Source organism: Leucopleurus acutus (genome assembly GCF_964270905.1).
Source record: "Leucopleurus acutus genome assembly, chromosome: 15".
NCBI classification, from domain to species: Eukaryota; Metazoa; Chordata; class Mammalia; order Artiodactyla; family Delphinidae; genus Leucopleurus; species Leucopleurus acutus.
Window position 1 is genome coordinate 19,254,884 of NC_139157.1, and position 23,149 is coordinate 19,278,032.

At 37.1% G+C, this 23,149-nt stretch overlaps 1 protein-coding gene across 2 annotated transcripts in view; it reads right to left on the reverse strand.

Annotated features, from left to right (window-relative positions):
• Window positions 1–23,149, reverse strand: part of GRM1 (glutamate metabotropic receptor 1) — a gene marked incomplete at both ends in the record, with an annotated part of 355,378 nt that overhangs the window by 329,374 nt on the left and 2,855 nt on the right. The window lies entirely within an intron of this gene.

The window sequence follows — 23,149 nt, forward strand, 5'->3', positions numbered from 1 at the left end:
TTTTTGAATTATGGTTTTCTCAGGGTATATGCCCAGTAGTGGGATTGCTGGGCCGTATGGTAGTTCTATTTCTAGTTTTTTAAGGAACCTCCATACTGTTCTCCATAGTGGCTGTATCAATTTACATTCCCACCAACAGTACAAGAGGGTTCCCTTTTCTCCACACCCTCTCCAGCCTTTATTGTTTGCAGATTTTTTGATGATGGCCATTCTGAACGGTGTGAGATCATATCTCATTGTAGTTTTGACTTGTATTTCTCTAACGATTAATGATGTTGAGCATAGACAATGCTAGAGTCTTGACACAAACTTCCTTATGTACTAACTACATGCAAGGTATTACGCTAGAACCAAGAAATTAATCTGAACATCACTAATCCTATCTATTAAATCTCAATTTCTTCAAAATAGTTGGCATAATTGTGCAAACAGTTATTCATATAAACATTCATTTACTGCATTGTGTTTTTTTTTAAGTTTTTTCTTTTTTTTGGCCACACCGTGTGGCATGTGGTATCTTAGTTCCCTGACCAGGGTTTGAACCCGAGCCCCCTGCATTGGGAGCATGGAGTCTTAACCATTGGACTGCCAGGGAAGTCCCTTAACATGTTTTTAATTATAGTTGATGTGTGCCAGGCACTGTACTGGTCTCCAGAAATACACCATAAACAAGACAGGTAGGTCCCTGTTTGTATTGGAAGCTTAGCCCAGACCCAAGACAAGTCTGTTCCTCCTCATTCCTATCTCTTCATTTAGCCAGGGCTCAGCTCTCCCCATTCACCCACATACCACAATCACCCCTGCCTGTTACTTGCCTTCCACACCTACACATATATCTTCCCTGCCACAGAAGATAAGGGAGAGGACTGTTGGTGACACTCATAGTGGCCCAGACATCTCTCTCCTACAACTGCCGAGTCCCAGTAAGCCTCTAGGGAAAAAAATATATATATATCCACTGTTCTGGAAGTTGAATCCTTGTCCTGCTCTTGCTATGAAACATTTCTGGTAGACCATTAAAAAGCAAATATAAAAACATATATTGTACCCCAGTGTACACTGAATTTCCCAATGCCTCTTTAAGTCTAATGACTATCTCTACAGTCTTTCTCTTCTGCTCTTCTTTTCCATAAATGTGAGAAATGAATTTTTATGTCTCATGAAATAAAACATGTCAGGCCCAACCTTCTGTGGAGATCATATAGGGAACTGCTATGGATAGGATATTTTAAAATATAAGGCATAGAAAGTTAAAACTGGTTAGGAAAAAGCGACGTGTGCTATGAAGGTTTTACCTCCATAGAAAAATTACTTCTGTTATGTAATTGTTATATCAATAATATAATTAAATCTATGACATTACTGTTCAATCTGAAAATATGGGAGGAACAAAATATGGTGTTTCTTTCCCATTCCTCCTCCAATCAACCATATGATATAAATAATAAAAGAATATTTCGAGTACTTATAAACTGGTGGATAATTCCACAATAGTTTGAGTAAGTAAAAAGCTGACACTTTCATCTAACAGTATATCAGAACAAATTAAGCATCCCTGTATACCTTAAAAGGTACAAGACATGTTGCTAGAAGCCAGACAAATCATGATTATCTAAAATTCAGAGAATACAAGGAATCTTTGACTTATTTCTCTCTATTTAAGCAGGATTTAAAGACTCTATTGAGAAGCATGTTTTACGCATTTTTCTATCCCTCACACTCAATAACTGTCAAATTTAATTAAATGTCAGAAGCAAGTCTTGAGTTTATTGAGATTTAGCTCAAAGACTGATAACAGTGCAGCTAAGCAGAACTTAGATTTTTTTTTTAAGTTCTGTAAATATTCTATAAAAGCTCTCCATACATTAAGTGTAACCTCTTCATCTCTGCAGGTATAGGTGAGGCAAATTCATGTATTAATAGTATGGTTTATACAGTAGTCCCAAAATCTGACTATACAACAGAATTACATGGGGTAGAAGGATGGTAAAAATTCAAGTCCCAGGACACCATCCCCAGCAAGTTTAGAACCTCAGATGGTTCTAAGAACTCATATTTGGGGTTCACTGGTGGAGAGAAAGATCCCTGGACTGACAAGGGAGTTCTGATACCTGCTGCACCACAAAGGAATCACTTGACCTTGAGCAGGACTCAGTCTGCTAGTCCTTTATTCATCCTGCAAGCACTCATGGAAAATAAACTATTATCCTCTCTGAGTTTCAACTTCTTCATCTGCAAAATTAGGCCATTGGAATGGATGATCTGAAAACTCTTCAGCCTCTAATTCCACCCTATAATCTACACTGTAATCTTTCTACTTGCATTTGTCATATGGAGCCTTATAGAAAGTAATTGTGCATCTTTTTAAGGTCCCTGTTGAATTAAATTCAGCAAACATATATTGAAAAACATATTATAACCAAGCATAGCACAAGATCCAAGCACTGGAAATATGTTGGGAAAAACCTGAATCTTGCTTCTTGTATTCTAAATTCTCAATAAATATTTTTGAGGGAATGAACGAAAGAATGAATGGACAAGTAGACATTGCTTCCAAGTTGAGTCTCAATTTCCTCAACTAAAAAAAAAATCTGTGTACAAAAATTACCTTTTAAACTAGGGATATAAAAAAGGGTTTTATCTTGAAGCTAACTGTGGATGATTGAGAACTGTGTTGGAAGAACTATGCTACTGAACCCAGGAGAAAAGATACTACAGTCAATTAGCAATGTCTAGACATATTTGTCAATCCTGTTGTAAACATAAATCCTTCAACATTTAAAAATATATATTGCAAGACTTTTGGCTGCCAAGCACTGCTCTAGGCTCTGGAAATACAATAGTGTCCTGCTAGTAGGTGAGACTAAGAATAAATGTGTAAACAATTGCATAAATGAGATAATTTCTGATAGTCGTTAAGTGGCATAAAGTAAATAAAACGAAGCAATAGGATAGAAAGTGAGAGGAGAAGGGTGATACACTGGCTAGAGAAGGCCTTCCTGAGGAAATGTCACTTGAACTAAGGCCTAAATGAAAAGAAGCAGCCAGTCACTAAAAGATCTGAAGTGGATACCAGCCAGAGGAAACAACTAACACCAAGGCCTCTGTGAGGAGGCACCCTTTATGTGCTCAGAGATGGCAAGAAGGCCCATGGCTAGAGTGTGAGGAAGAATGGGACAGGTGATACTAGATGATACCAGGACAGGTTCACCCTTTGCATTTGCAGGGCCAGACCCACTCTTCCCTGTTTTGCTTTCTACCTCCAGACCCTCATCCCATGGAAAGCCTTGCACACATGTGTGTGTACAGCTCTACTTGCTTTCCAGGCTCCATCAGAACTTCTGCTGGTGAAGTCAGGCATCTATAGGTTTTAAGGCTCCCCAGAAGATTCTAATGTACAGCCCTAAGCAAAAAAGTGAAGATTTAATATAAAAACAGAAGAGGGGCTGAGTCTATGGCCCAGAAAATAGTAAGGAAAGGGAATGTAATAAAGTCAATATAATGTTTGGGAACATCTGGGCACAGAATACAATCCCAAATCACTAACCTCTTTCCTAGGATAAATAAAGAATATCTCTTCCTCACAGCCTCACAACTCTGAGAAACAAGTCCTACCTTTCAAAGATCAATTTATTTCAACTAACATTTGCAACCTATGTGCAAGGAGTCTTAATCGGTGCTATAAGAATCACAAAAACAATAAAATGGATCCTACCCTCAAGAAAGTTACAACCAGGACTACAAATATCTACTTTCAGCCTCATGATCTTATTGACATAACTTGAACCTCACCACTTCCTTCCTAGTGTCATCCATTTCAGATTTCAACCTTGCAGAGAATAGAAGCCTTTACTTTCTATAAACCAAGATTATATAAGTGTGCTTAGGAAACGTTAGTGATGATGATTAAAGATGATCATCAAGGACCTTCAGGAAACACATGTTATACATGTGTTCATAGCTAGGAGCAAATACAATTTTTAAAATAGAAATAACCTTTGATGTCCTGCAACTGGCCCATGTCGGACTGGCTCTCCCCTCTTGGCCCCTCTGCCCACCTTAAATGCTTATCTGATAACCCTGAGGTAATAACAAAATAGGTTTTAGTGCTACACTTTCCAAAGATACTACCTTTTACCAGGAGCTTATTAAACACTCAAAATGCCCCAGATGTATGTATGACTGCTTCACTTTGTTATAAAGCAGAAACTAACACACCATTGTAAAGCAATTATACCCCAATAAAGATGTTAAAAAAAAAATGCCCCAGATGAAGAGTAGTTAAGGGAGGGGAATCATATGGCACCTCCTTTTTTCCCTCTACCAAATTATTCTATGCTAGCTCTGAAACGTATGATATTTACAAAGAGAGGAAAGGTCATCACCAAGAGAAGCTAACCAAAGTAGAGTATGCCATATCACACAACCACCTTATTAGCCTATATGTACATACATATGTATTTCACTGAATTCTTACTATTGCCAGTCATTACCTTGTTTAATCCCATGAGAAATAAATATAATTATAATCTCCAGTTTACAGACTGAAGGAGTGAGATTTAGAGTAGTTAAGTGACTTGCCTCAAGTCACAAAGCTCAAATATGACAGAGATGGGAAAAGAAGCCAGGTCTGTCTAACTCCAGAGGCCTCCCTCCTAACCACAAATCTCCCTCTTTATACACACACTTCGTGTTTTGCCTCTACTTGAACACTAACTACAAATAGAGGATTCAAAATTTAAAAGGCTGATAGTCACCTCGGTAAGCCAAAGTAAGAGGTACACTTCTCCCAGGAAGGGATGGTCATACTACTCTATTACAAAGCCGTAGATTCCATGAACCCCTCTTCCTAGAATCCTAGCTTCTCAGGTCTTTGGGCTCATTCAGTCCAACTCTACCTAACACCAGAATTCTTCCTACAACAATCCAAGAGTCTCACAAACATGTGCCCATAATCACACTAGAGACCAAACAAGAGAAGACAGATTCCAAATGAACTAACACTCTATTGGAAAATCAACTGGCAGTGTGTGCTTTCTGCTTTTGAGAATGAGTCAGTTCAGAGCATTTGTTAAATTTAAAAATGTAGTAAACTCCCCAGGACTAAAGCCCTAGAAATTTCCAGAGAAAATAAAAACTTTCTTCCCCTTTGCCCACTGAAAAATATCCCTTGTTTTTAGAAATATAGGTATGTTTTTTTTTTAATTGCAGGATTTTTCTGGACACACACAAAAAGAAGACATGTCTTTTTATCATCATTTCCAGGGGTTACAAATTTGAAGGTTTTTCAAGAAGTATCAGGTTATGCTATAAAATAAATCAATATGTAGCCACCTTCATGCTCTGGTAATGTCTCCCTCTGCCTGTCCTATAGCCAAACAGGGGCAAGCTTTAGTGTGGAATAACACTCATTTCAGAACATGAAAAGGACTAAAAAGGAAGCGCTGGTGTGCATTTATTTTATCCTTTTGTGAAGTAATGGGCTGGGATATGTGGTCTTCCTGGTTGAGTAGGACAGGTATATTGCATACAACATGACTGGAGGACCTGATTTTTCTAAAGATATCATCTGACTCATACTAATACAGTCTAGGCCCTGGTTGTTTACATTTTCCTTACTCATTTAAGTAGGAATTCAAATGCTGACAATATCTAGCCCCAAAGTCATAAGCCTGTTAAGTACCATAGCGCCTTATCATACAGATTATATAGTGGTCAGACACTTGGAATGAGACTCACTCACTCATTCTGACCCTGTGTCTGTCATTTTTCACCTGTGTGACTCAGAAAAACATTTTTAATTTTTCCTGAATAATAACAGTACCTAACTTATAGGATTATTAGGAGGATCAAATGAAGTAATATACATAAAGTCACAGCACAGTGCCTGGCACACAATAAATGCTCGATCAATGGTACAGGCATTGTTATTATTTTTCAATAATAACAGACATCTAAGTCATATCACTATTTATGAGTAGAAGGCGGTGGGTCAGACGGTGGGAGAAAGTTAAAGGTTAAGCAACTAACAGTCTATAAACTAGATGAGCATCAGTTGTACCATAAAGACTAAGTTTTCTCAGCTCATTCAGGAAGTACCTAAACCTAAACCAGGTTTATGATAATCTGAGGAGAACCGTATTAGTTTCTTTGGGCTGCTGTAACAAAGTATGAACTAAGTGGCTTAAATAACAGAAATCTATTATTCTAAGTCCAGTATTAAGATGTCAACAAGCTTGATTCCTTCTGAGGGGCATGGGGGAGAATTTGTTCCTTGCCTCCCTCCTAGCTGGCAATCTTTGACATTTCTCAACTTGTAAATGTATCATCTGAACTCTCCCTTCATCTTTACACGGGCCTCTCACTGTTGTGGCCTCTCCCGTTGCGGAGCACAGGCTCCGGACGCACAGGCTCAGCGGCCATGGCTCACGGGCCCAGCCGCTCCGCGGCATGTGGGATCTTCCCGGACCGGGGCACGAACCCGTGTCCCCTGCATCGGCAGGCGGACTCTCAACCACTGTGCCACCAGGGAAGCCCTAAACTTCCTCTTTTTATAAGGACATCTATCATATCAGATTAGGGCTCACCCTAATGATTTCATTTTAACTTGATTATCTCTGCAAAGACCTGATCTCCAATTAAGGTCACACTCTGAGGTACTGGGTATTAAGATTCAAGACTTTTGAGGGGGATACAATTCAACCCAGAAAAAAAAAAGAGATGCCCCAAAATAGGAATTATATTTGAAAATTTTTTGGAAGATATGCATTTTAATATAGATTTTTCTTGAACCACTCAAAAATGCAAGAGAAAACATGTTGTAAACTATTAAGTATGACACTTGTGTCAAGGTGGCACTATTATGGCAGAAGGAACCTGTATCTCTTCATAAAAGTAAGGCATTGTTGGTTTTTCAATATATCCTTCTTAGAGAAATAGGAAGCCAAAGGTTTCCAATATCATGGCCAGCCCAAATGCCAATTAGATTACCTTGTAACAGACCACCATTTGGTTTTTCATTCAACATGTATTAATCAAGTACTTACTTGGTGCTTGACACCCTGTAAGACCTTACAGAGAGGTATGGAGGAAATCTAAAATAAGGTAAATGCTGTAAAAAGTGTTTTACCTGCTTGTGAAGATATGAATTATGTTTCTTGCTTTGTTTGCCTTAAGAATTATGGGACAATATCTCTAGTGGATCCAGAATGTGTGTTCTCTAAGGCCAATTTCTGGGAATCCTTGAATTATTAAGGAGTGACATAAGGTATGATCTTGTCATGTCAACAAGGGTGGCTTCAGGCCTAGGTGTCATATGGAAATATGCCATCTTTCACATGTAAGACAATTCACATTTTTCATCAAGTGCTATTCCCAAAGGTTACAACTATTCTTCTAGATTAAGATTTGGCCCCTATATGGACGGGCAATAATCCTCAATCCAATGAGCTACAGAGTGAATTCTACCTTAGATAAATACCACGGAGAAATATGCTGCAAAAGGCAGAGAACACAACCTCCCCATATGCTGAAGTGAATCAAAGTTATCCGTGCATGATGCCAGAGGGGACGGCAGCTTTGGGTGACAGGTGGCACGCCTCCCCGCCAAGAAGAAGGCATTACTCCTGGCAGTTTCTTTAACTGAGGCATATGACCTAAGTAGTGGCATTTCACAGCTGAGAAACCAGCTTGTAATATGCCTTTTGGTTCACTGAGAGGCAGCCCACATGTCCACATCTCTAGCTGCAAAACGTTGCAATGCATTCTTCTTACAATCAAATATTTATATTGCTAAGAAAATGTAAATGGACTGTATGATTAATGACATATTGCCAGACAAACAAAGAAGGTGGCTTCCCTGCAAAGGTATCACTTTCTAGCACAAATGCCTAAAGGAGGGGAAAAGGACCAGAAAAATGAGTGGGCAGGAAAAGTTCAAAATAAGCTCTTATTCATCATTCTTCGGTACAAATTTGCAAAAGAGGGTCCACTCTATTTTGACTAAATTAACAGGTGGAAGACAAATTCAAACTCTGACAGTCTCAGCACTCTGACACCTGGGTCTAATTTTCAAATCAACTCTTCCACAACTCCACACCCTCTCCTCATCCCCTTCTCATCCATACCCCATTGATGTGGCAATAATTATTTCTCTATCTCTCCTTCTGGACCATAAGCAATGGCAGGAGCTACAGAATATCCATAAAGTTTGGACACATAGAAAATATTATTTTACTGCATAACAATATGAACATATATTCATATATATCTCTTTTAACTATAAATAAAATAGCTGATAATTTATTATGGATGTTTCCCTACGTTACCAAACTTAACATCTGGATTCATTTTTGATACCTGATGCCTAGCACACTGCCGGATGGTTAGTAGGATCTTTATTTGTTGAATAAGTGAATTAACTGGTTGGCTTATTGATACAAAGCTGACACTTGCCCTTCAAGGCAAAAGAGAAAGATTAAGGATGGAAGAAAATTAGAGAGTAGGCAGAATATATGAAGGTAAATGATTTGGAGATGCTTCAGGGCTTAGAGCAAAAGCTGGGCTGCAGTGAAAGTCTTTTCTCTGTATGCAACCTCAGGTAAGTCATCTAATTTTTCTCTTCATATCAGGGACTTAGATAAATGTTTCCTTCAATGAAAACTCTATCATTCTTAATAAATGCTAAATAGAAGTGATTGCTTGTAACTTTGGGGGAAAAGCAGAAGCCAGGAGGCAGTTATATTAATTAAAGGGAGAAAATAATAATATAAGCTATGGTATAATATAACACAACTAGCTATATTTATATGAAACTTTACAGTTTCAAAAGCACTTCCACAACAGTTCTATGAACCTCATAGGAGGCCTAGAAAAAAGGCATGCCTGACCTTTTACAGATGAGAATGCAGAATTAAAGTGGTTTGTTGACTTGTCCAAATTCATACGGGTAGCCGATGGAGGAAGTGAGACCAAACCCTGTTCCTCTCACTCGGTACGCTTCCTACTGCATGTGGGTGCTACAGGGAATATTAGTACTGGATACCAGTATTCATAAAAAGGAAGAAAATGAGAAAAATATAACAACTTGAGAGTTTTAATTGACAGTAAATGTAGTGATCTTCCTTAATAATTAGAAAGGTGAAAGGCAAAGAGGGATATTAAGGAAGAAGAGTTTACCCAAGAAACATGCAATTAATTGGTTATGTTCTTTGCTTTATTCCACTGTTATAAGAAAGAAGCAAACAAAAAGAAAAATTATTTATGACGAATTTAGTAACAACCAAACACTTTCAAGGTTGTTGGTCCTTGGAAACTGAAAAATTAGTCTACTATTTTGTTTCATTTACACTGATAGGGCTAGGCAATGAGAACTGATGTGAAGCCCTGCAAGCTCTTAAATCATCAAACCTCTTACTAAGGCAGAAAAAGGGACTGAAACAACCCTCCTCACTTAATTCAATTAAACAAATATTTATTGAGTGTCGGCTATGTGCAAGGCACTGTTCTAACTGCTGGAGATACATCAGTGAACTCGACAAAACAAAGAACCCACATCCCAAAAATTTACCTTCCATCAGGGGATATATTCTATTGGGGCAGAATATTCTAGTAGGAGAAGGCATACATGTAACCAGAAATTTGATTAACTACAATGCTACATTCAGCAATTATTCAGGCTAGTTAATGCATAGTTTTAAAAATCACTGAATGTAAGAAATGAATAGATAAATATCTTTAGTATCATTTTCTAAATATGTACATTTTAAAAGCCATTTTTTGCCTATTTCAGGAGCATAGAGTATTGCCTTGAGACATGTATAAATGACTCTGAAGGAAATAATTCATAAACCATCACAGTGCACTATCATAAAATGTATATATTATCAGAAGGGGCTTCCAGAGGTTCTACCCAAATTGTGGTACACAGACCAGCAGTATCAATGCCACCTGAGAGCCTGGTAGAAATGCAGACTCTCAGGTCCATCCCAGGACTACTGAATCAGAATCTGCAATTTATCGAGTTTCCAGGTGATCTGTATGCACACTAACGTTTGAGAAGCACTGCTCTAGTGCATTCCTCTGCACCTAGGAGAGCCTAAAAATAATCTTCTGAAAAGGAGAATATAAGCACTTCAAAAAGTAATCATTCACTCAATATTGTTTTTTATTTTTAAGAAGTCACTTCAAGTAAAATTTTACTTTCAAAATGACAGATCAAGGATATTACATACTAAACTTTCCTTTGGCACGTACCAACACAGAAGAAAAAATGAAATTTGCCTTTTCACGGTTTCTACCATAGCTAACCAAAAACAAAGGGTAGTTCATGCCTCACATATACTAATGTGTAGGGCCTCCCTCTACACTGTGATTAAATGACCATCTTCCCTAACAGGTGTAAGAGACATAGGGTCTTTTGGATGTTGCATCCTACATCGAGCTTAGTTTCCCAAGGAATTATGGTCTGGCAGGCACATGATGAGAACACCAGGAAAAGTTAGGAAGTGGTAGAAAGCAGGCTGCCTATCCATTTGTCACCGAACAGTCACTTTATAAACAGATTTATCTTTTCCTAAGAATAAGAAGAGGGGAGAACAGGAAAGGAGGCTGTTGAAAATTCAGAGGCACAGCAGCCCTACTCAGCGCTGACCTCAGAAAAGAGAGAGCATGTTTCACCCACAGTACACGCCCTGCCAAAATGGGGCAACATACCCCAGCACGGCCACCGAGCAGACCCAGAATGCACCGAAGGAAGGAAAAGACAGCAGTGAGCAGAGAATCTGTGAGCCAGAGGAAGGCCTTTTTCACTAAGTTGAAGGAGTATGATTCTCCTCTGGTCCATGATCAATGCTCAAAGATTCTTCTGTCACACTAAACATACAAGAAATTTTTCTTCCATCTTTCACATATTCAACTATGAGTGTAACAAAACCTCCCAACCTTCTACATTTAAGAAAACCTCTCAGCCTCTATTACTGTCTGTTTCATAACATACAGAAACTGCAGTAGGGATCTGTATCTACATTAGAGTCACTTTCACTTATACATGTGTGTATTAATATCCTCATTCCTCTTAAAATGGAGTTGAGGGGTTCTGCAATTATAGAAAGTAAAAAATAATGCTGTTGAGGTAAGGTGGAAGACGCTAATATGCACACATATAAACTAAACATTTTCTGTGCTTGAGCATCAAATTTAGGTTTGAGCTTCCTGGTAGGCAAAGAGAGAAAGGGAAAAGGCAATACTCTCATTACCATTTAAGATGAAACATGTCAGTTCTTCAAGAGAGAAATGATTTCATCATATTTAAAGTCTAAAAAGAATTGTTAACAACGGACTTTATACAAGGGGCATTGAACAACAAAATAATATCTTCAACAACAAAAAATGTGAAAATTATAAAGCATTATTTACATTTCCAATCCTTGTTCTGACCTTTAAGAAATGAAAAGGGACAGTATTAAAATGCAATTTAGAAAATGCAATTCTTTAGGAAGAGTAAATAGAGTTAGGTATTTGGTATTCTGGAAACCTAATTTATGCAAAGTGGTTGATAGTGATCTCTTAGACAATATTTTTAAGTTACAATTCCCTCATCTGGCCTTGTGACAGGAGATGGATAAAGGATAATTCTAGGCTATGATCTCTGGTGATCACCTGGTATCCTACGTAATTAACTAGAGAAATATTCTGGTGTTTTGGACATTGGGCTAGCAGGTGGCCAAGTTAATGAACTGCTATGAAAGCTGAGACTCCTCCCTTGTATCTGTGGCCTATACACTACTGGAAAGAATATCAAAACAGTATAAAACTGACACTACTAGAAATTCATAGTTTCCAGTAACAATTGGGTCCTCTAAAAATTTGCTCTACTTGTGTTTGACCTACTCCCTATCCCTTTCCATCTGCCTCATTGAATAACTGAGAAAACAAAGGTTGCCCCTTCTTTTCTCTTCTTCCCCAAACTTAACAGTACCATCACCCAGGGGAAGGACTTCTCCCATTCGTGTGGCCCAGCCATGATTTCTTCTTGCCTCCTCTGCAGCTTTGCTTCATCAATTATCTTCAAACTTTCCTTTTCTACCATTCTTTTCCATCATCCTTTAAAACTGCTTAAGTCTTTTGCATCCCAGAGAATGTTTTCACTTGGAAGTGCATTTCTGTCTAGGTACCATCCTATCTCTCAATTTCCCTTCTCAGTCTCTGGGAACAATGCTGTATACCTGCAGCCTCCACTTCCTCCTGGCCTCTGCCCTTCCAATGGGTTTAGAAATTAAAGGATTCTTGAAGGGCAGAAGCTAAGAGGAAGTAGAGGCTACTGGTATGGAGCACTGTTTCAGTAACCCTCCCCTCCCTGTCAGCTCAGTGATATTTGTCACCGTTTTCTTCTTGAAACTTTCTCCTCCCTTGGCTTCAGTGATGTCTGGTTCTCTCCTAGTTCTTCCTCTTTCTCCTTCTAGTTTTCTAACTGTTCCTTCTCCATCCCTTTTCTGGATCCTCTTCCTCATTTTAAACTTCCTCAAAGTTCTGCCCTTAGCTCTCTTCTCTTCACTCTATATTCTCTCCCTTGGCAGTTTCATCCGCTCCTGTGGTATTAGCCACAGCCATTTGCTGACAAATCTCAAATCTACCTCCCTTTTCAGATATTTGGCCCATGAGATGACTCAACTTTATTGTCCCATAGATACCTCATACTGAACAAGTCTCAAACTCATGTTTTCCCAATCTGTGCTTCCTCTTTTTATTCCTTATTTAGTTGTATAAAATGGAAACATGGGAGTCATTCTAGACATTCTCCTTGATCCTCAGAGCCAATCAGTCACTAAATCCTAATTTCCCTACTAAATGGCTGTCAAATCCGTTCTTTCCCATCCATTCCCTTTGACACTTCCTTTAGTAAAGCTCTTATTATATCTTGAATAAGTTGATTAAACTGCTTTTTCTCCATCACTCCCCCAACTACCAATGGCCTGTCAACTTGTGTGCTAACTTCTAAACTGACACCTTTTCTTAATCTGTCCTCGCCAAAGTTTTCAGGATGTCCTTTCTAATATATAAATCTGATCATGTTTCCTCCCTGTTTAAAATCCTTCACTAGCTTACCAAACTTACAAAATTGAATCTAAATTCCTTGGCTTGTCAAGTCTGTCCATTCATGACCTCAGTCTTTCCTGCATTTTCAGTTTGATTCTTCCCCACTCCTTTCCCTGAACATATATTCCAGAATTAGTGATATATTTAGAGTTTCCTGAACATACTTAGTTTTATACATCAATATTTTTACACTTCTCTGTGTCCTCCTCTGATTCCTCTAATGAAGTGAACTTCAAATGTCACCTCCTTTGGAAGCTTCTATGTGGTTTTCCTCACTTCTTTCCCTGGCCCAGAGAGAGCTGGTCACACCTCTGTCTGTCACCTCTCTAATCCATACCTACTCCTATGGTTGTACTTATCAAACTGAGTGGTAATCACCAGATGGTGAGCTTCCTGATAGAGGGATTATCTATAGTTCATCTATCTCTGGTCATCAATGATATAGCAGAGGGCCTGGCCCAGAGAATATGCTCACTAACATTTACTTAATTAAAAGAGAAATTTGAAATGGTCTTTTTTCCCAACAGTGTAATACCTGTTGACCAAAAAGTGAAAATATACATTGTATATTTATTTATCCAGGAAAAGGTGATATTATTTGTTTATTGTAATTTGTTTCTACTGTTTCAATATCCTCGAATCACCTGTTAAATTCCACTGTAAACAGTTTCTCCTCTTGAACATACTGTCCGCAATTTGTCTATTGATATTTTTTGTTCTACCGTTTATAATGTACAGATTATATAATGTGTTAGAGTACCAAAAAGAACAGAGGAAACTGCCTCAGTGTATCCAGCAATAATTGCAGAATAAGCTATACAACCAAAGAGCTTTCACTTAGAGCCACTTGCTAGGGATGCAATTGTTATGAAGGAAGAGGAAAGAAGCCAAATGTGCTGCTCAGAGTTAGCAAATTAGCAAGATATACCCCTTCTCTCTTTATTTGCACACTCTCATCCCAAGTCGTTCCTGTATTTACTTCATACACTCTCTCCTGCACTAAGGACATCTTATTTAAGGTTACAGTGGCCTGGTAAGCATAATGAGATCTGACACTTATTGAGCTCTATACACAGAACTGTCTCATTTCATGTGCACAATAACCTTAAGGGACTGTTTTTGGACATTTTTACCTTGATGGCTCTCTAAACATGGCTGATTCCATGAAACTTTGGGTCAGTCCTATCCCTGACCCCTGGAATCCACCCCTGCCCATCCTTTTTTAATTTTCGCATCCTTATTCACTATTCAGCACCCCTGGTTACTTGTTATAGAGATGGTACCACAGAGCTGTCTGAGTGAATGTGATCTCCCACTCTTGACCACAGACCTCACAGGGATAGAATGGTTCCTTCTTTCTTTTTTTTTAAAAAAAAAAAAAAGTCCTCCTCTGTGGTCTTTATTTTTCTGCACTGCAGGAGCTGGGGGGGAAATGACATATTTATAATCTCCTCAACTACAGTTTCATGTGGAGTAGACACTTTAAGCTGGAAATTCATTTTCTCTGAGAAAGGACCTTTATTTCAAGTTGGTAACAAGCACAAATATAGAGGTAGAGTTGCTCAGATCCAGGGAAGAATCAGATCAAATGAGAAAATGCTTGACGCAGACTTTCCACGGGAATGTGGAGAGCAGGTGTGTTGGAAGCAAGAGAAGTTAAATAGGCTTGTATTGTTCAAGGGCTTTTTGGTGTTTAAGAGATTTGAGCTATGAGTTCTTGGTGAGTTCAAGGTGCCAGACTGTGGACAGAGTGCATGGGCTGCTGAAGTGAAGGTGAAGGACACAGAGTTGAGGTCAACGACCTATGAGGGTAGGTATCAATGGGTCACACACATGAATGCTGGAATCACGCAAGAGTACTGAAAGGAAGACTCTCAGCAGTGAGAATGAGTTTTCAGTGACAGAAGAGTCTCCTGCAAGCTGCTAAATGACTGCAGCAATGTTGGGAAGAACAAAGCTGGGCCAGATGATATAAACCTACCTCACAGGAGAGAGGAATGCATGTGGGTGGCCCATGTGATTTAAAAATAAACAATCAAACTCTTAGAGGAAAACATAGGCAGAACACTCTATGACATAAATCACAGCAAGATCCTTTTTGACCCACCTCCTAGAGAAATGGAAATAAAAACAAAAATACACAAATGGGACCTAATGAAACTTAAAAGCTTTTGTACAGCAAAGGAAACCATAAACAAGACCAAAAGACAACCCTCAGAATGGGAAAAAATATTTGCAAATGAAGCAACTGACAAAGGATTAATCTCCAAAATTTATAAGCAGCTCATGCAGCTCAATAACGAAGAAACAAACAACCCAATCCAAAAATGGGCAGAAGACCTAAATAGACATTTCTCCAAAGAAGATATACAGACTGCCAACAAACACATGAAAGAATGCTCAACATCATTAATCATTAGAGAAATGCAAATCAAAACTACAATGAGATATCATCTCACACCAGTCAGAACGGCCATCATCAAAAAATCTAGAAACAATAAATGCTGGAGAGGGTGTGGAGAAAAGGGAACACTCTTGCACTGCTGGTGGGAATGTGAATTGGTACAGCCACTATGGAGAACAGTATGGAGGTGTCTTAAAAAACTAAAAATAGAACTACCATACGACCCAGCAATCCCACTACTGGGCGTATACCCTGAGAAAACCATAATTCAAAAAGAGTCACGTACCACAATGTTCATTGCAGCTCTATTTACAATAGCCTGGAGATGGAAACAACCTAAGTGTCCATCATCGGATGAATGGATAAAGAAGATGTGGCACATATATACAATGGAATATTACTCAGCCATAAAAAGAAACGAAATTGAGCTATTTGTAATGAGGTGGATAGACCTAGAGTCTGTCATACAGAGTGAAGTAAGTCAGAAAGAGAAAAACAAATACCGTATGCTAACACATATATATGGAATTTAAGAAAAAAAAATGTCATGAAGAACCTAGGGGTAAGACAGGAATAAAGACACAGACCTACTAGAGAATGGACTTGAGGATATGGGGGAGGGGGAAGGGTAAGCTGTAACAAAGCAAGAGAGTGGCATGGACATATATACACTACCAAACGTAAAACAGATAGCTAGTGGGAAGTAGCCACATAGCACAGGGAGATCAGCTCGGTGCTTTGTGACCACCTAGAGGGGTGGGATAGGGAGGGTAGGAGGGAGGGAGACGCAAGAGGGAAGAGATATGGGAGCATATGTATATGTATAACTGATTCACTTTGTTATAAAGCAGAACTAACACACCATTGTAAAGCAATTATACTCCAAGAAAGATGTAAAAAACATTAAATAAAAATAAACAATCAATAGATCCTTGGGTTAGGAAAGTATCTAACGCAAATTTGAATAAGTCCTGGCTTTGTTACTAATGAATGTTATGGTCTTAGGCAGGTCATTTTATTTCCCCGGGCCTTTGTTTTCTCATTTGCAACATGAAACCTATAGCACAAGCTGAACTTTTATCTTAACCATGAATTGCATTTTTATTTTATGTTACTAAGTTTTCGATTCAAAAGTCTTCACCTTATTAACTGATTTCATGTATGTGTTCAACTTTCATCAGCTAAGAAGGGCTAACTGATGGCAGTTTAACAAAAGCAAATGAAAGCTAGTTATACATACTGTTTCCTTGTTCTCTGAAACACTGCTGTGAGTAAATAACATGGTAGTGATTATCATTCCCATTTTACAAATAAAACTGAGATGAATGTATATTATTTCCCATAGTCTTTTATGCATTTTTTCTTTCAAGTGATTAAATGTACTTTCTGTAACCCATAAGCCTTTAACTACCTATATATTTCTATGTCTCTTCTAACAGACTATAGGACTCTTGAGGACAATAATAATAACAGTAATGAAATAATAATAACTATTATTATTATTTTAATTTATGTGTTCCTAGTGCCAAGACCAATGTCTGATACATAGCAGATGCATGAATTTATCAATGAATAAATGGTCATGTCTTCATTAGAAAGCAAAATATGTTACTTGGCAAAAAAAGAAATGCTCCCCAAAATCTCCTTGTCCTTCAATTGCCAATTAAGGCTTTTATCTGAATCATTTAGATATTGCCTTGAATCTTCAATTTGTTGGCCATGAAGTAATTAAAATAGATGATCATAAAATTGATAAATGATCATTTCTGATCACCAAGTTTCTGCTTGAGCCAATACTCTTCATAAAAACATTAATGCTGGTATTTGGTACCACAATGCCTTAAGTTTAAGAAGGCAAAACTTCCCATAAGACCGAAGAAAATTAAAATTATAATTTTTCATGAAAATTAAAAATGTAGACATTTATAGAAGACAATTAAGCATGAAAATTAGTAGAACTTGCACACATAAAGTACATAAATATTTCTACATAAGTTTAAAATCTAATGATAGCTCTTTGATGGATAAGACAGCTACATCATTTTGACAAGACTTTATGTCTCAGCCTGACTCCGATTTTCAACTACAGCTTCTCTGAAAACTGACAACCTCTCCTACTGAGATGTTGCTTCCAAAATAATGTCAGAACAGCATGCACTATGAGCTGATTTTTTCAGTGATTGTAGGTGCTTACTAAACTATTGTGTCCTCAGCCATGGTTTCCCAGCCCTCTGTGGTCTTTGCTGAAAATACGGCTTCTGACAAATTTCTTTATGATGACACCACTCCAGCCACCTCCCAGAAAGTTATTAAAAATCCATAAAACCATCATTATATATTAGCTCCATAGACCACCAGGAGAAAAACTTGTAGTGTTTATAGAGGAATGGCAACTGCAAAGCCACATGATAGAAACACAGAACAGAAGTTGCCACCACCATCTACCCTATGCAGGCCAGCTGCTGTAAACTTTGTGCGAAAGCAAATGAAGTCACAGGGTGATTGATGGTATGGCAGAAGAATCAAGAAGAGTTCAAGATTTCTCAAAATAATAAAGGTGTCTCGTTTTTTCATCTTTGTATTTCACCTTAATCCTTTGTACATAGAACCTGTTAACTAAATACTGATTAACTAACTTAGAAAATGGCTTAATAAGTCTAGTCAATATAGAAAAAAATAACAAAGACAGAAACTCAAAAGTATGACAATCTGGGCCATTTTTGATAAGAGTGAGTGGCTTTATATTTTTCAACAGGCTTCAAGATTACCACTGTATCCCTGCATAAGTAACAGTTGACATTCACAACCATTACTTCGTATATTCAAGAAAAGTTCCTATTAAATTCAGCACTCTCTTTAAAAGATGCCAGGGAACTATATAATATAATTTGCAAAGACTACCTTGAAACATGTTTAAAGTGTAAAAGATTGGAGTTTAAAGAAGTCAACTCTCAAGTACCCAGGTTAGTCAGTCAAGAGAATCAAGGTTCTCGGTAAACAAGGTAGGATGCGAACACTGTTTTTAAATCACAAATAGGGTAACTTATGACTGTGCCTGGATTTATTCTGTCCAGACACCCACTCTTGCTAGTAATGTATGTGCTCTTGGCCAAAGTTCACAGCAAGTTGAACATATTAAATCTAAGTCCATGTTGTTTAAACATAAAGAATGGTGATTTTAAAACCTACTTATTGCAGGCCTGTTAATTACACCAAAATTCTCCTGGCCCTTCAGGATTGCAAAACTGAAGATATCTTTGACTCTTTGTCTCTAACTCTTTGGCACATCGAATTCTCCTATAAAGTATTCCTTTGAAGTACTTTTATTCTTCCTAATTATTTTAACAGCCTAGTACCTAGAATTCTACAAACATAAACTTTCATGGCTAGTTTTCTCCCTCCCCATCCAATGCAGCTTCCCTACACATTTCAGTAAGAATTCACTTTCTTTTAATTATCTTTGAATCATATCAAACTCTGCTTTGACATTTCTTTCTTGAAATCAAAACTCTTTGGTTCATGCTTCAAGATTCTCCATTATTTGTCCTTCATATAGATAAACAGTCATGGAATCACAGAATATAAGACCCACATTTGAGTTGCTGTCTTTATGATTAGTTCCCGGCCCACAGTCTCCACTCCAGCCAAGAAGACCTGCTTATTTTATTCCCCATGGGGACATTCTTACTACTGCTTTTATCTTTTACAAATGCCATATTAAAAAACTAATCAAAATTCCCTTTTCTCCAGCTTTTTTCTAGCTAATTACACTCATCAATATTTTCTTTCAGTGTTCGCTAAACACGTATAAACTCATGTTTCTAAATGTCTATACTGTAATAATTTGTTTTTACTCATTTTACATGTGTTCAAACTGTAATCCCTTTAGAGTATAAAGAACTTAGTAACTGAGACCAAGTCTTCAAATTTCTTATAAACAGTTTTCGGGATAGTAAATTTTTTATTAGAATTGTAAATGTGCTGTGATGATTTTTCTACTTTTATGCTATTTATTTATTTATCTATAAAGTGGTATAGTATGTAATGAAAAAACTTACTGTCAAGGAAATTCATAACAGGCTGAGTGACCACCCAGATTAGTAGTTTGCTGGTTTGCTGGTAATGGGCTATGGGAATTTACACTTGACTCTCTCTTACTCAGTTTTATCATATATAGTCAAATCTTGAGGACACAAAGCTGGGATGCTAAGATGAATTAAATAATCAAAGTCCCATAACTTATTGAGAAGGCAGATTTAAGCTAAATATTCTACATTTAAAAGGAAACAAAAAACAAAGTCTTACTCTTAGAATAATAATAACAATATTAAAAATTACCAAGCATAAAAGAAAGGAGATGTAGCCTAGTATCAGCTCATATTTTTAAAAAGACTTTTGGATAATAACTTATCTAAGATCTACTTGAGTTATCTGTGATTATAAGGGAACTAAAAATTACAATATATGGGTGAAGGAACTGGTGAGGTATAGCATAAAAGAGAGAGAGTTCATTGATAATAAATATCACATGGAAGAGAAATTTGAATTGCTTGGATGATTCCCAGTAGTCGATAGAAACTTCAGGGAGTCAGGTCATTAAATAGAAAAACTGACTAATGGGTGAAATTCTGCCTCTGAATTTAAGTTGTATATTCTCCAACTCTCATTAGAAATCCTAATCACAATTAGGAGACTTAGAGCATATGGGAACGACTTCTGGGCAAAGATGTAATAATGGTGTTTTAAGCATCTTTAACTGGTTGGCCTAAATAACCTTTCAAGACATTCTACTCCTTATATTGTGATAAAACAGAACATTTATTAAGGTGACTTACTGTGAAAATAGTTTGGAATCGAGATAAGAAAGGTATAAAGAAAGTTGCTGGTGCATATATAGAAAAATATGATATTTAGTAGAAATAAAATTCTTATATGTAATTGCATTAGCTAAAGTAAAATAGTTAACTGATGTTCTTATGATTTAGGAGGATTTTCCTCTGATGCCTTTAGACTTTTAGAGTGTTTTATACCAAATAGAGCAAAGCTTCTAAAAAGAAAAAGAGAAGCCAAAGAAGGCCAATCTCATGTAAAGTGTAAGCAAATGTCCAAAAAAAGGTGCACCACAATGAAAACATAACTGTAAACAAAAGCGTACTGCAGCATCACTAAATCCCTTATCACATACTCCTCTGACATTATGAGACAAAATATTAAGAGAGAAAGGTTTAAAACAAATGAAAATGTATTCAACCCCAAAACTTAACTTTTTGAAGCTACAAACTCAAAGAATATTCTTTTTGGACTCATCCAAAGCTTTGATTTAATCAACTAGAATTATTTTTTAAGTATTGTTTTCTACAATTTTTTGAAATGATAAATTTGGTTTTTTGATGGGGAATCTACATTTTATCAGAAGGATGGAATACAATGTCCTTGGCCGAGATATTCTTCACAGAAGTAGGCTATTTTTGTATTCTATGATTAGCATATTTAAAGACACATGCCAGGTGAGCAGCTTGCTCCAAAGTGCACTCGATTTTTCTTTGTGGACAAGGCTCTGTTGCTTCAGTACCCTCCCTTTGACAGATCCTAATTCAATATTCCTCTCAGGAAATAATCCTGAAAAATCTTCTGGAGAGCCTGTTGCTGGTAACTTCATGTGAACTGATCCTCTTTTTATGTCAGGTAAACTGACAGTTATGACAAGAGGACAAGTGTGGCACAAATGACATGGTAGAAGATTGAAAAGTATGTAAAAGAATATAACAACTGAATTCTAACTGATTAAAACAAAACCAGAAAACACCTCCAAGCTTAACTTCAATATAAAGTAAAATAATAAAGGGATATAAAACTTTAGAAAGAATAGGATGCTCCATCTATGGTTTTAAAGTCAAGCAATATTAACCATAGAAATGAAGGTATGCTAATCTAGTCACCTATTACTTTTAATGTTAACTATACTAGGCTAACTTCTAATAAAAGAAATTGTGATGATAAACTGACTAGAGAATGGCTAATTTGGAAAGGAGAGGTGAAGGTCACTGGAGGTCCCAGAATTTCTAAACTCCAAATTGCTAATATCCAGACAATCTAGCTTCCTTCCTGAATAGTGCCCAGATGGCAGAGATAACACTGATATGTGGTCTTAGCTGCTTTTTGACAGGGAACTGTCACCAGTAGGTGACCCCATCAGTCTGAAGACAGGAAAATTACTAGATGATGCAAGAAAGTGCCTGCAGGCCAGTACACTATGGGTCCCTGAGAAGCAGGAGGGCAGAACCTCAGAAAAAATAAATTTTCAGTTGGAGCTTATACAAAGGACACTGTTATATTTCTTTGCAGATAGAAGAAAATAAAAGCAATTTAGTTTCCACAGAATTATATCTAATAAGAGAGGAAACAAATTCTCTTTGAGAAGAAATAAGATATATATAAAAGGCAAGGTGAATGGCATCATTTCTTGGTAATAAAATAGACACCAAAGTTAGCTCTAATGCTGTTCTATGAACACAATCTAGTCTGTAATCAACTATTATAATGCTATCGGACATTATCCTTGCCACACAACCCAAGTCAGAAGGCAGAAAGGGAACAAAGTAATCCAAACTAACACAAGGGTGGAATTTTAATATCAGCCCTTCCTCAACATAATTTGTAAACACAAGTCCAATTAATTTTCCAAAAAGACAACTCTAGTTGTCAGAAAGCGCTATTAGCAATTATTTTTAGCAAAAGGATGCAACTAGAAAACATACTGAAGGGGGGAGGGGGAATCTTTTCTCCACTCCTCTCCACCCCCAAAATAAAATGACATAATAAAATATAGAAAATAAAACTACCTTGTAAAAATGATGTATTACTTCTTCTTGAAGGAGGTATTTACACTTCTAATATCTATAATCAATTACCTAGCTCATCTGAGGGAGAACTATTAAATAATTAAATAAATCACATTCAATCACTTTTTGCCATTCCCTTTTAGAGAGATCGCTCTAATGCTGATAATTAACACATTTTTAACTTGGGCTTTCAAGATGGTCCATCTAAGCACTGGAGGAAACTATACTAAACAAAAAAATGTAGGAAATTAACATTAACCATAAAAATGTAAGGAGTTAAAATCTGAACTTAAATCTGTGTCTTAAAAGAGTAATATGTGATTTTGTTGAAAAACAGGCAGGCAGTTCACTATGAAAAATCAAGATTCAGAAATAGGATTCAGTTTTTAGAACTCACAACACTGCAACAGGAAGGTGTTGTGTTTTTTTTTCCAAAATCAAAGTCTGAAATTTCTACACAATTTTTCTTTGTCCTAAAAACTCTGCTCCCTTTAAAGTTAAAGCATCAGTTTTCATTAACATAACCATATCACCATTTCAGTAAGGATGTTTCTTAATTTCTGTATCAGACTTTACACCAGTAACTGAATACTGTGTAACTGTTAAAAGAACATGAAGTCATACCTAAGGCCTTTCTGTTAATAATTTGATATTAAGAAATATAAATGCAGCAATACCTTCAAGATTCTCTTCCATATGCCAGCATATACACGTGAATTGTCCTGGACATTAATTCGTAACCTGGGTCTCAATTTCTCTATAAACCTGAGGGAGTTAAAAGTAGATGACTCAAAAGTTTCATTTTATC